The sequence below is a fragment of the Poecilia formosa genome, unplaced genomic scaffold, assembly GCF_000485575.1.
Source record: "Poecilia formosa unplaced genomic scaffold, Poecilia_formosa-5.1.2 Scaffold93, whole genome shotgun sequence".
Lineage (NCBI taxonomy): Eukaryota > Metazoa > Chordata > Actinopteri > Cyprinodontiformes > Poeciliidae > Poecilia > Poecilia formosa.
The window spans coordinates 348,949-361,306 of NW_006800032.1; positions in this window are offsets into that span (position 1 = coordinate 348,949).

The following is a 12,358-nucleotide window of genomic DNA, read 5'->3' on the forward strand; positions in this document are numbered from 1 at the left end:
GACGCCTAACGAGGAAGCAGCTCGTGTTCGAGTTTCTCCTCTCCGAGTTGCCATGGCAGACTCGGAGTCATCGATGATCCGGCATCCCACAAGAGATTTTTCTCTCCCAGTGCGTGTGGATTAGGACCGCTGCGTCCAGCAGCGGTCTGGCGCTCCGCTCTCTTCCATCCACGGTTCTTAATGAGGGACAGATGGCCCTTCCCCATCAGAGCCTCTTTCGCTCGCAGTACAGCAGAGCAACGGCTGCATAATGACCGGCACAGCACAAAGCTCTTCGTAGCAGAGCTTCCCTCCTAAGTGGCAGTACAACGGTGTTGTTTGGTTTCAACTCAGAGGTGACTCAGGCTTCTGAGACTGACTCGACAAACTGTGTCACACAGAACAGATGGGCGAGGATAGTAACTCTTCAGTTCGAAAATCGACACTTCCCCTTTTCAGAATAAACGTGTGACCTTATCGAAGCGGGCTGAGAGAGAGCGACTTCCTCTCCCGGCTGACAGAGAACAGAACGAAGCCAACAGACCGACGATGTCGCTGCTGGATGGATTTCAGCGTGAGATTTTATGAGGGAGTTCCTCCTGGGTGAACACCAGTCGGCACATGTGAGAACAGGTTTGTCCTGTTATCTAATCCCAGTCGCCTTTGTGAATTGTGAGGCACATGAAAACCCAGAACAAAGAGCAAACAATTGACTCTGTGATGTGACAGTTTCTTTCAGCGAGACAATTATAAAAAAAAGAAAAAGAAATCTCAATCAGATGTCGGAGCCTGTTTTATAAGCAGCAGATGCCTCGGTATTCACCGGGGTTAAGGGTCACGGCGGTCCATGAACAGCTAAAATTAGCAAACACTTGAGTCACCATAATCCTTAAAAAATGCTTATATTTAATAGCTCAAACACCAAATATACCTAAATATGCAATACTGTTGAATAATTTAGATATGCTTTATGAAAACATCCAACTCTGAATGTCTCCAAGTTTTACTCTGGACTCATTTATAGAGTCGCATATTTCCATGTGCATGCTTGCTCTCATTTCATATATTTATTTTTTACTTGGGTCATATTTAAATTACTTGTAATTTCACACTTTTGCTGTACATTTTACATCACTAATTGTTATATTTATATTTGCTCCTATGTAACACTTTAGACAGGAGTAGCTTGTTAACAGATAAGCAGTTTCCCCGTGGCAATCAATAATATTCTGATTCCGATGGTTGAGAAGTGGAGTTGAAATAAATGCCTGGTTTAGATTAAAGCATCTTCATGTGTTATAGTGGCCCAGTCAAAGTCCAGACCTAAATTCTGTAATGTGACTGTAAAGTTCATACTTAACACAGAGTAGCAACGGCTCCCTTCACTGATATTTAAAAGCACCCAAACGCAATACTTTATGAAAATCTATGAATCATTCAACATTACCTGCAAATTATTCACGTTTTCATCTCCTATACATCATTTTGCTGCATCCCGTTGTTCAACTTGTGTCTAGAGAAAACACAACCACCGTCTACGGCCCCTCGTCATCGTCTGTCGGCGGGTATTTAGATGTCGTATGGGTGTTTGTCACAACTGACATCAGCAGCCCATTGTGCTGGTTTGGTTCCAAACAAATTTCCCTTTCCGCATCATAAAGTTTATCTCGCCAAACTCTGCATGGCAGAACGACAACGTGTGGCAGGACGAAGGCGACACTTGTTCGGTAAACTGTGAAATAAAAGATAACAGCATGGTGGGGAGCTTGATGCCAGCAGTTAAGTGTTGTTGCTTAATTTTTATGTAGATGATGTGGAGAGATGCAAGCTGATCTTTCAAACTGCAAGAATGGCATCAGTTAGAAATAATTAACTCAGTGATCTTTAAAAAAAAAAATCAAGAATTGGCTAATTCGATATTTCTATAATCTGCATGTAGAGAACCTTCCTTCACATGTTTTGTCCTCTACTTAGCTTGTGACAGACAGCAAATTTAACTTCCTATGTCTTTATTCCAACAGTGACTTTCTCCTAATCACTCTCCTGCTTGCTGTTGCTGTGTAAACTGGGTCTTTGCTAGCCTGCCATTGCCTTCTTGCGCTATTCCCCTCAATTCAAATCTCACTTACAGCTCTATCGGGGTTTCCTCCCGTTCACTTGGATTACCCTCCAGTTGATTTTCAACCAGGCCAGTCAGCGAACAAACGGAGAAACAATGATGGTGATTTCAGAACTGCCTGTAGTTTTAGCAATATCAGCATGGTGGCCATGCTTCCAAATACTGAATCAACACCAACAGCCAACTTGGTTATTTCTCTCGTCACAGTAGAGGAGGGTTATTTACAGTGGAGGAAATTTCTGGTAAGCTTCATAGCGTCGACCTGGCACATTACGGATGTTGTGATGTTCAAAGATTTGAATACCGTTTTAGAATATTTAAACTTCTCCAAAGCTAGGTCTAGGCTTAGCCTCTGGTGGAATTTGTCTTGTCTAGTGAGCGGTTGCCTTTCAGGATGTTTTTTTTTGCAGCAGTGCAGTAAATAACTTTCTTTCCTCAGAGTTTCTTCTCAGCTGTTTAGACAGCAGGCCTTGCTCAACCATGACTGAGACTTTCTACGTGTGTTGCTTCATAATCTGGCCTGTCTGGTCATGCTCTGCTCATCCTCTCTCAGGGATGTCCCTGTTCCCCCCACTGCCTCCATCCTCAAAACTCCTCCCCTTCATCTGAGGCCCTGCTATGGCGGTTGAACGTTAGGAGAGCAGGGGACGATTACATGACCTTGTGAGGCTCTAATGAGCTGCCACGTCGTCAGACTCAGACGGGTAATTAACCGTGATCATTTGTCACATCATAATATCACTGGAGGCTCCCCTGCAGACTCATCGGCTGACATCTGAGTGTCATGTCGCCACGGCTGCAGGTGGGAGCAGATGGAGTGGAGGGAAGGAAAGGGAAGAGGAGAGGAGGAGGGGAGTTGATGGAGGTCGGAGATTAGGCCAGCGGATGTTGATACTTTGGGGAATGCTGCTCCTCTGTGAAGTTTCAATCTTTTAATAGTCTCTGTAGTTTCTGCCCGGCAGGCTGCTGGGATTCCTAACAGACGCCCCGACACCTCATTTCTTTTTGAGGTTCCCCTTCCGCGATGTCTTTTTCTCTGTCGAGGAATCCGACATCGCGGTCCCGACTGTTTGCGTTTGCCGAACTCTTCCTGTGACTGAGCTGCTCAAATAAATACATGCAGCTTACTCGCTCACCGCTCCGCTCCCTCCGAGGGTTCAGCTCACTGTTGTCAGACATGAAAGGCTTTTGTGATGCAATGCTGGAGATTCCAGCAGCAAGGAATGCACCAGGTGAACACCTGCAAGAGGAGGGATATGTAGGCACAGGTAAGGTGTAAACAGACTCCAAAGACACGCTGAAGACCTCCTAAAACACACACGCACACACACAAATTGGACAAACCACAAGAAGAGTTCACATCACGTCTGTAGGAGGTTCAAAATGAGCAGACTGTCCAGTTCAACAAGCTAGAAGCTTAACAGGAGCTTTCTTAGCTTTAGCGAGGCGTCCCTGTCACACAAGCAAACATGTCTCTAAACAAGCAAGCTAGGGTTCTCCCCCAAACCATCAGGGTCCTCCATCAATGCTTGAAATCCAACAAACATCAAGAATTTCAGTATTTGTCTACTGAGAATGAAAACATTATTAAAATTTATTGTCATTATTGGTTGTGAAAGTGACAGACCTAAATGCAGAGAGGCAGAAGCGGGGAGTGGATTATAGGCAATTCAATGGCAAATTAAGAAGAAAAAACTTACAAAAGTCACAGGGAACACAGGGAGCCAGAGCAGAACAAAAGAAGGGCAGGAGATGAGTTTAAATACTTGAGAGAGTGAATGCGGGAACAACAGGGCAGGGCTGATTGGATAACAGGTTGCAGGTGTGAGGGGAGAAAGCAGAAGGCAGACTGAGGAGAGATACCAGTGTTTCAAAGTGAAAGGTGTTCAAAAAAGAAAACGAATGAACACTGATAAAGGTCAACATCAGTTAACCGTTTTCTGGCTTGGTTTGCTACGTTAGGGGTTTCTGTGTGCCGCAGAGGCCATATAATCTTTGTTATTGTTTGAGTCTGCAGCAAAACGTATCAACCGAAACTATCCAAACAGATCGCTCAGTTAACACTGCTGAGTAACGAAGGTCAAGATGAAGATTAACATGTTTATTCTACTTGTTGGCTCAAAAGTTATTTGCAGCTGTGTTGTAGTGTGTTGCAAAAACTGTTACATTTTCCAATGAAAATAGGCGGGTAATGTTTGATAGCTTGCAAAAAATGGTTTTACAAATAAAAATAATAAAATCAATATTTCGCTCACATTCTTTAGTTTGATAGCTCTAATAAAATCCTTCCTAAGTCACTTAGCCGGCGTATAAAGTCCACTTTATAGTCCAAGTATAAAGTTTAATTTCCCTTTGGCATAAATGAAAGAGTTTTGAACTGAATTTGAAGTAACGTGTCAATATGAGATCCAGTTCAAGGAGTAAGAGTGTTATTTGTGATAGCATTGTTCAGGTTAATTTGTAGTTTCAGACATTTAAAACATAGATAATGTTGTTTATCGGTGCACAGGCAACGAAGGTTTCAAGTTTCCACATTCTACCTAAAACGCACAGGATTGCTACTGGTTGCCAAACGGGTTAAGACGTCACAGACCGTACATGTATGCGCATGTGCTAAATGCGTACTGCGAGTTTCGAGACTCTGAAGAGTGTGAAAGCAGCCTTCTGGTGCCAAACCCTGCACATATTGCACGTCAGTGTGCTCAACACAGCCCATAAACCATCCGAGAGGAGCAACTGAAAAACACAGCCCACTCTGAGCGGAGAGGAAGTTTATGTAGGACAGAACATGCCATGTCATTCGAGCTTTCGAAAGATGTGATGCAGAGAAAAAGCAGAAAAAGTTGGAGCGAACACTGACGCAAGTGCATATGTGGGGAGGAATGGGATACTGTCAGAAATGCAGGAGAGCTTTACTGGGATTTATTTACCTGAACTGACTTACTGAAGAAAAAAAAAGGAAATTATGAAGATTGGGGCTTCCAGGATTTGCACAGGAGTTATCAGATTCGCAGTGTCCACAACACTTGCAGAGAAAAGTTTCAGGTTCAATCAGTGATGTATGTCAGAAAGTCTCTTAAAACCAGCAGAGCAGTAGAAATGTGGAGATTGGCCCATCAGGGCAAGGTCAGAGCATCATTTATGTCAACTTTAACAGGCAGAAAATCAGTAGATGTAGTCGTTCAAACGAAAAGAGGTCCAGGATGGAGTGCCTCATTACTTGTCTGACTAGGAGAGAAATTACCCTTAAAATGACCTGACATCCAGTCTGCCCTGTTTCTAAAGCTTGACGTTTTTAAATCAGGATAAATCTCAGAAAACTGTATCATTTTATAAAAAGATTGGCCAAGAGTTTCCAGCCTGTCCTGTACTGAAGTTACATTCTGGAGATGCATGCTGAGGTACCGCATGACGTACGAATACATCCGATATGCCCCAAGACTGTATACTTTACTGGGCCTTGTTTGGTATAAGCTGGTCCAAAAGGGAAATCCAGAATCTCTCCCAGCGTCACTCTTTGGTTCACTTTGGGCACCTGAGGATGTTCCTGGACCAGAAGGCAGATTTGTCACTGTAAGCTTTCTGCAGCAGGAACATCATCTAGAACAGGAGTCTTCAAATCCAGGCCTTGAGGTCTGGTGTCCTGCAACTTTTAGATGTGTCCCTGGTCCAACACACCTGAATCAAATGGTTGAATTATCTCCTCGGCATGCAGCCGAGTTCTCCAGAGTTCTGCTTACGGACTCATTATTTGACTCAGGCATGTTAGGGCAGAGACACTGGACCTCGAGGCCTGGATCTGAAGACCCCTGATCTTGAGATTGTGCTGTACAAGACTACATAAAAGAAGGGAGAACATGAATGGAGAAGGAAGGTGCACCAAACAGTATCCATCATGTCTTGATAAATGATGAATACGGATATTACAGAATGTCGTGGGTGGGAGCCCATCTTAGATTATCCCATCCCAGGCAAGGGTGTTAGTTGGTCTGCTGTCGATCATGAGCCACAAGGGAATGTCGTCAAACCGGAAAGGTGGGAGCTTCACATTTCAGCTCTGCTCTGTCTTCAACATGACAGGTTGGAACAGACCCCTCATTACAGCAGGCAATGCCCCGATGCGTCTACTTTATATTGTGCGACGTTTAGTAGAGCTTGGTCACTTGGTGCCTATTCAACTCTTGCCACTTAAGCATTTGGTTTACGTTTCAGACAGTCCTTTATTTCTAATTCCTCTTCGGTTTATGTACATTTTCCCTCTTTTTGACCACTTGATGTTTTTACATCAGTCTTGCTTTTTCACGGTCCTGTTTTAAACATTGGTTTTGGTCTTTTATCTCTTTTTTCATTGATTTTCATTTTGGTTCTCACTTCCTGCTTTCCCTCATCCCATATGCAGTCACTGGTCACTCTGATACAACGTTGGACTCACTTTTGTTTTCAGAACTTGATTCAGAAAGGTCTCAGAAACATTCACCATAGATACTGATCCATATTAACATTTTAGTATCACAAAGGTGCTGCAGAAAGCCACGTTGAGATGATTTGAGCTTTGACATAACACATTATCCTGCTGGAAGTAAAACAGCAGGTGATTTTTTTGTTGTTTTTTTCCCCTCCATTTATTATGAAATCTGTCATTTTGAATCTCACATCTTTAACGATCCCACCTTATTTGTATAGCACATTTAAGCAACGAGACAGTTCAAAGTGCTTTACACTATAAAAACACAATAGAGTAACCAATTATGAAACAGCAGTAAACATTATTTTTTGTCAAATCCCATCATCAAAACCGTCAAGTAAAAAACATTCATTCTTTGATTCTGGAAGTGATCTTCAGGTGATGGAAGGCCGTCTTTATAACCGTCTTTATGTGTCTCTGAAGGTTTAGATAAGAGTCCATCACTACACCCAAATGTCACGCCTGATCTCCAGTTTCTAGTTGTAGCAACTGAAGCAGTGCATTGACTCTAGATCGTTCCTCTCTAGATACAAAGATAACATTTTAAATTTTGTTTCTGTTTTGTCTTCCACGCTTCATTTAAGAATCAGAGAGTCAGCTGCATTACTGTAGTTCAAACAGAAAGCAGAGCAACTCAAAGTACACAAGACACTTTCCATTGCGGCTGCCCTGGTTTTACTTTTTCCTTCACAAAAGCCAGACCGGAGAAAGATTTGGTGGACTAAAGTTGCATGTCAAACTGGATTAGATCAATCTCCGAGATCCTTCATGGTTGCCTTCTTTGCAAAAGCGTTCGTTTCATTGCACTTTTGCAGCTTATTCCTGCTGCTGTCCACATTCAGATGGTCGATGTTGCTTTTCCAGCAATGGCTTGTCCTTGTCCACCCACTAAAAGGGTCATTTTCACAGAAAGCAAACAGCTCGCAATATCAGCATACCTACATTTCCCCTGCTTTTATGGGCACTTCAGCAAATATCAAACACACTTGTCCACCCACATGTTTACAGCATTAATGAACACGATGAAACCTCTCATCACGTAGGCATAAACACATGACATCATTCCAAGCTCTAGCTTTTCCCTGAATTATTTCCATCTAGGTCAGATAACTCCTTCGTTAACAGTCATCGAAGCAGCTGTCCAGTGTCAAAGGGCTGAGGTGTTAAAAGTTAGAAGGAGGTCTGATCACCTCTGCGAGAGTCGGGCTGAGCGGCATCAACCCCGCCCCCCCCCGAGAGCAGCCACTGCCCACGTTACAGCCTTTAAATAAAACACTGCCCTGATTATACCGCAGTCGTACCGGCACAGAGCTCCGTTTCAGACACATGCAGCAGAAGGCAGGTTGCCCACATGGCCTAGATGTGAAGCGCAGCAAGATACAAGAAATCACAGAACATGAGACAAGATGGTAAGAGTATCGGGTCTCGCCAAACGGCCTATCCCGGCTGCAGCTTCCCAGTGCTGGTGAAGATGTTGCCTTTCGGACGCGTTACCTTTTTTGTCTCATTAAAACCACAAAATGTAAGTGTGTTGAATTGATATGTCACGTGATAGATCAGCACAAAGTAGTGTGTGATTATGAAGTGACAGAAAAAAAAGCATGGTTTTTACTTTATTTTTTTACAAATAAAAATATGGAAATTTGTGGAAACACATTTTGGCATAAACAGCAGATATTTTAGGTACAGAAAGGTGAAAAATAATAAGATTAAAGTCAGAATTCTGAGACAAAAAAGTCAGAATTTGCTTCCGTGGCCCTAATTTTTCATATTTAGTCGACGTTTCCACTGACCCTTCACCTCAAGAAACAAAGATTAGTTGCCCATTCTTCTCAAAATAAGTCAATCTCAGACAGACTGGATGGAAAGCATGCATGTACAGCAACTTTAAAGTCTACGCAAAGATTCTAAAGGAATACATGTCTGGACTTTGACTGGGCCATGTTAACACTTGAATATACTTTACTGTAAAACATTCTTCTCTATGTCTAGTCCAGACGTGTATCTGGTGCTGTCCTGAAGGAACTCTGCCCTCCGTCCCACTCTAATTGTTTTGCAGCCTAAAATAGATTTTCCTCCAGCACTGAAATGTATTTAGTTCCAAACACCTTCCCATCTACTCGGACCACCTTCCCTGTCTCCGCTGGAGAAAAGCATCCCCACATTTCGCTTTTGGGATGGTCGACACAGAACGATGTCAAAAGCTGTTTTTCTGCAGGAAAACAGGACATTTTTACACCCAGAATGTTACTTTGTCCAAGCAGATCGCCTTATGTCACATGGTTTCAGTGTGTGAGTTCACGTTTAAGTCTTTTGCTGCATCCGTCAGGGTTTCTCGATGGATCATCCCGCGTTCAGCTCCACCTGCCTCCCCATCGATAGTCAGCAGTTGGTTCTTATGGAGTTCTTGTCGTTCGACACGAACAACTTTACCGGAAAAGCAATTGGGTAATTTGCTGCTCTGGTGGACGGTAGATGCGGCAGTCTGTAGGACATTAGTTGATGGCTGGTCAACCCAGAGCATGCTCATCATTTGCCTAGCAAATATTGGCGAGCAGTGTCAGACACTCCATGCAAACAAGGCTGAGATAATATGAGTGGAGGCTGGCACACACCCTGTCAGGATGTATAGGACAAGTGTTATGTGTGACAGATCCCACTGAGAGATGTCTAAACTACCAGGGAATATATGTTCAATAACCACCATTTATGCATCCTGCTTTTAATTTCCTTTTATGCAAATGGAAGAAAAATCCATATAGAAAATGGTGTAATACTTGTAGAAGAAGTTCTGCACTCATTTCACTAGTTCAAAAGTGTACAGTTAAGATTTTGAAGAGGTGAACTTTGGGCTGAAGTCCATTACAAACACATATATTGATGAGGACTTTGCATTTTACAAGCAGTTGCCAGGACACCTTCTGAACCTTCTTCACTGAAGCAGCACCCTCGTATTTGCAAATGAAACAAAAACACATCCATCAACCTGTCACTACTTGCGAACGATACACCGAGATACTCAAACTCCTCCACTGGAGGCAAATACTGAGCCCCAGCCCTGCAGAATCTAGACGAACTGGTTCGGGTACGCTCCGACACTAACGTCTCGTCGTGAGATGTGGATGTACGATGTTTTTGCAGCAACTTAAGTCAGCTTCCTCCGCTGTGTTGTCAGGCTCATACGTAGCAATAAAGAACTCCATCAACTGGGAGAAACTTGGAGTAAAGGCTCTGGTCCTCCCTAACCCTAACCTCAGTATGTAACTTTTATAAAAATCTGTTTTTACAATTTGTTAAAACTGTCACTATGTCATGACTGCATGTTAAGAGACATAAACTGTGGAAGAAAATAATTACAGCCAGTAATATACGTTTCCAGGAAAAGTGTTTATCTGGTCATCCTGGGTACAAATCTTAAGATCCTTCTTGCAGAGATAGAAATAGTAGAGGCAGGCTGCCAGTAGGAGGGTGTGGATAAGCACACATACTGGGTTTCTGCTACTTTCACCGCGGCCTTTCTTGCCAATTTCCTCCTCAGGGTTCCAAACACATCAATTCCAAATAGCAACATAATTGTCGCAGATGGTTTGCTTTTGCTCTCTCAGTTTAAAGGTATAGGACATTTTCATTATTCTAGGTAAACCTAAACAGGAGTGTGTTCAGTTAGACACAGGATTGCAGCGCGGCATCCCTAATCGGGACATTTGGAGCCGATTCTGGTAATTATGGCAGTAGGTCAAAGTGCAAAACCATTAAAAACGAGTCTGTTGTATTTGCTGAATGAGAGACGCCTGTCCAATAGGCGTGTTCATGTTCTTACTATGCAAATTCCCAAACAAGCAGCTTGTAGCTCCGCCGTTTCTCCCTCTCTGTCCTCTGAAAACAAAACGAGTCTCGCAGAGAGAAGAGCAGCAACGTACCAGCCCACAATTTAACTTTGGGGTTCCCAGAGTCTAATTTAAATGATAATGAGCGAGTGCAATGGCTTTTGATGATGAGGATATGATTAGTCCTCCGATGAAGCAAAGCGATTCATGAGAATTTACCTCCGGAGCCAGCTTTTCCTGGAACAAAGCCACAATCGTAATTAGGCATAAAGTCTCAGAAGGAGAGACGGAAACAGGCGGAGGCTGGACGAGCCTTTGATGCGATAAGTCCGCAATAACAACACGCAACACGTGAAAGACACAAAGTTTTAAGATGGGCTGAAAAGATGTTTCTGGTTGATGTTACTTCTTGTTGTTTTCACATTTCGTCACATTACATCCACCTGCTTCAGTGTATGGAGTTAGGGGTCCAACTAATAAGGAATGAAGGTAGTGAAAGTGAAGTGGAGGTAAAAGCTACATTTTTACAAATTAAGTTTAAATATTGTTGCACAACCTTTGCAACTTAGTCAGTCTGCTTCTTGAAGAAAGAAAGAAAAAGAGAAGTTGTACAAATCTTTAAAAAATATATATATTTATAATCTTATTCTGCTTTAAACTCTTTCACAATGCAAACCCTTGACCTCTCTGTTGTGGTCCTTGGTTTTCATTATGGTGTGTGTCCAGTAACGTTCACTAGCAAACCTCTGAAGCCGAACTACACACACTTCGAATCTATTAAAAAAACAACAACAAAAAAAACAGGTGATGTCTGGAAGAAACTGGATTTTATTTAGGGACATTAAATTAAAAGGGAGAGAAAATAAATGCATGCCACACTTTTCAGAGAGGTGTTTTTCTACACTAAATAGTACCTTTCATAGGTCTATCACGTAAAAATACACTGAAGCGTGTGTGGAAAACAACATCTTACCTACAAAATAATATTTTTTTTATTTTATTTTAATTTCATTTTCTTGGCCTGCGAGTTCTTCTGACACATTTAGGCTCACGTGACAATAAGGTTGGACACGCCTGGTTTAGTGGGTGTGAAGATGTTTGCAACAGAGGCATTGCCGCCCTCTGTGGCGGCTCACACAGGTGGGTCTGACACCCGACTCCCACAGCAGCTGCCACTGACAAGCCTGCCTCCTGCGCCGTGAGCAACGATGATGATTTGGAAGCGAGAAGGCCTAAACGTAAGGCAGTCAAACATGATTTCGGTTCGTTTTTTTAGCTATCACAACACAAGAGACGTGGTATCTTTGCTTTGGCTTCTTGTTTACTAAAATGTCTGCTTTCAAGCCAATCAGCAAACAGACGGAGAGGAAATATCCCTATGGTGGAGTTAGGGATATGAACTTGCAGCCGTGCTTCACAGAAACATAATGATACCGCAATCCTGGTATCCTGGGCCCTTCTTAGTGTTGATCAGGGTATAAAGCTGATCAATTTGACTTCTATAATTCATTTTGATTATCTGCATTTGTATGATTACTTAATTTGATTTAAAATGTGCACAAGATGGGGATCAGTAAGTGGAAATTTATATACAAGAAAAAGAGAAAGGCAGCAATGAAAGCTGCCTTTGAGCTGGAAACCCTGAAAAGTCAAAAGATTTCTGGAGAAAACATTGAACAACAACAAGTTTCCATGACAGAAATGGCTGAGAATCAGACAGCCACCTTCAAAAATGATATTTATACAGATGAAACTGTGATCTCTGAACTGCACCAGACCACTGAAGACGAGAAGGTCTCTGATCTCGTCTTCAAGAAAACACAACAAAAAGAGAATCAGCAACTGTCTAGGAAATCTGAATATGAGAAAAGGAGAACGGCAGCAATGAAAGCTGCCTCTAAACTGGCCAAGATGGACACTTCTGAAACTCAAAACTCTGCCAAAAATGCCAGTGATGTTTGTTTGTAC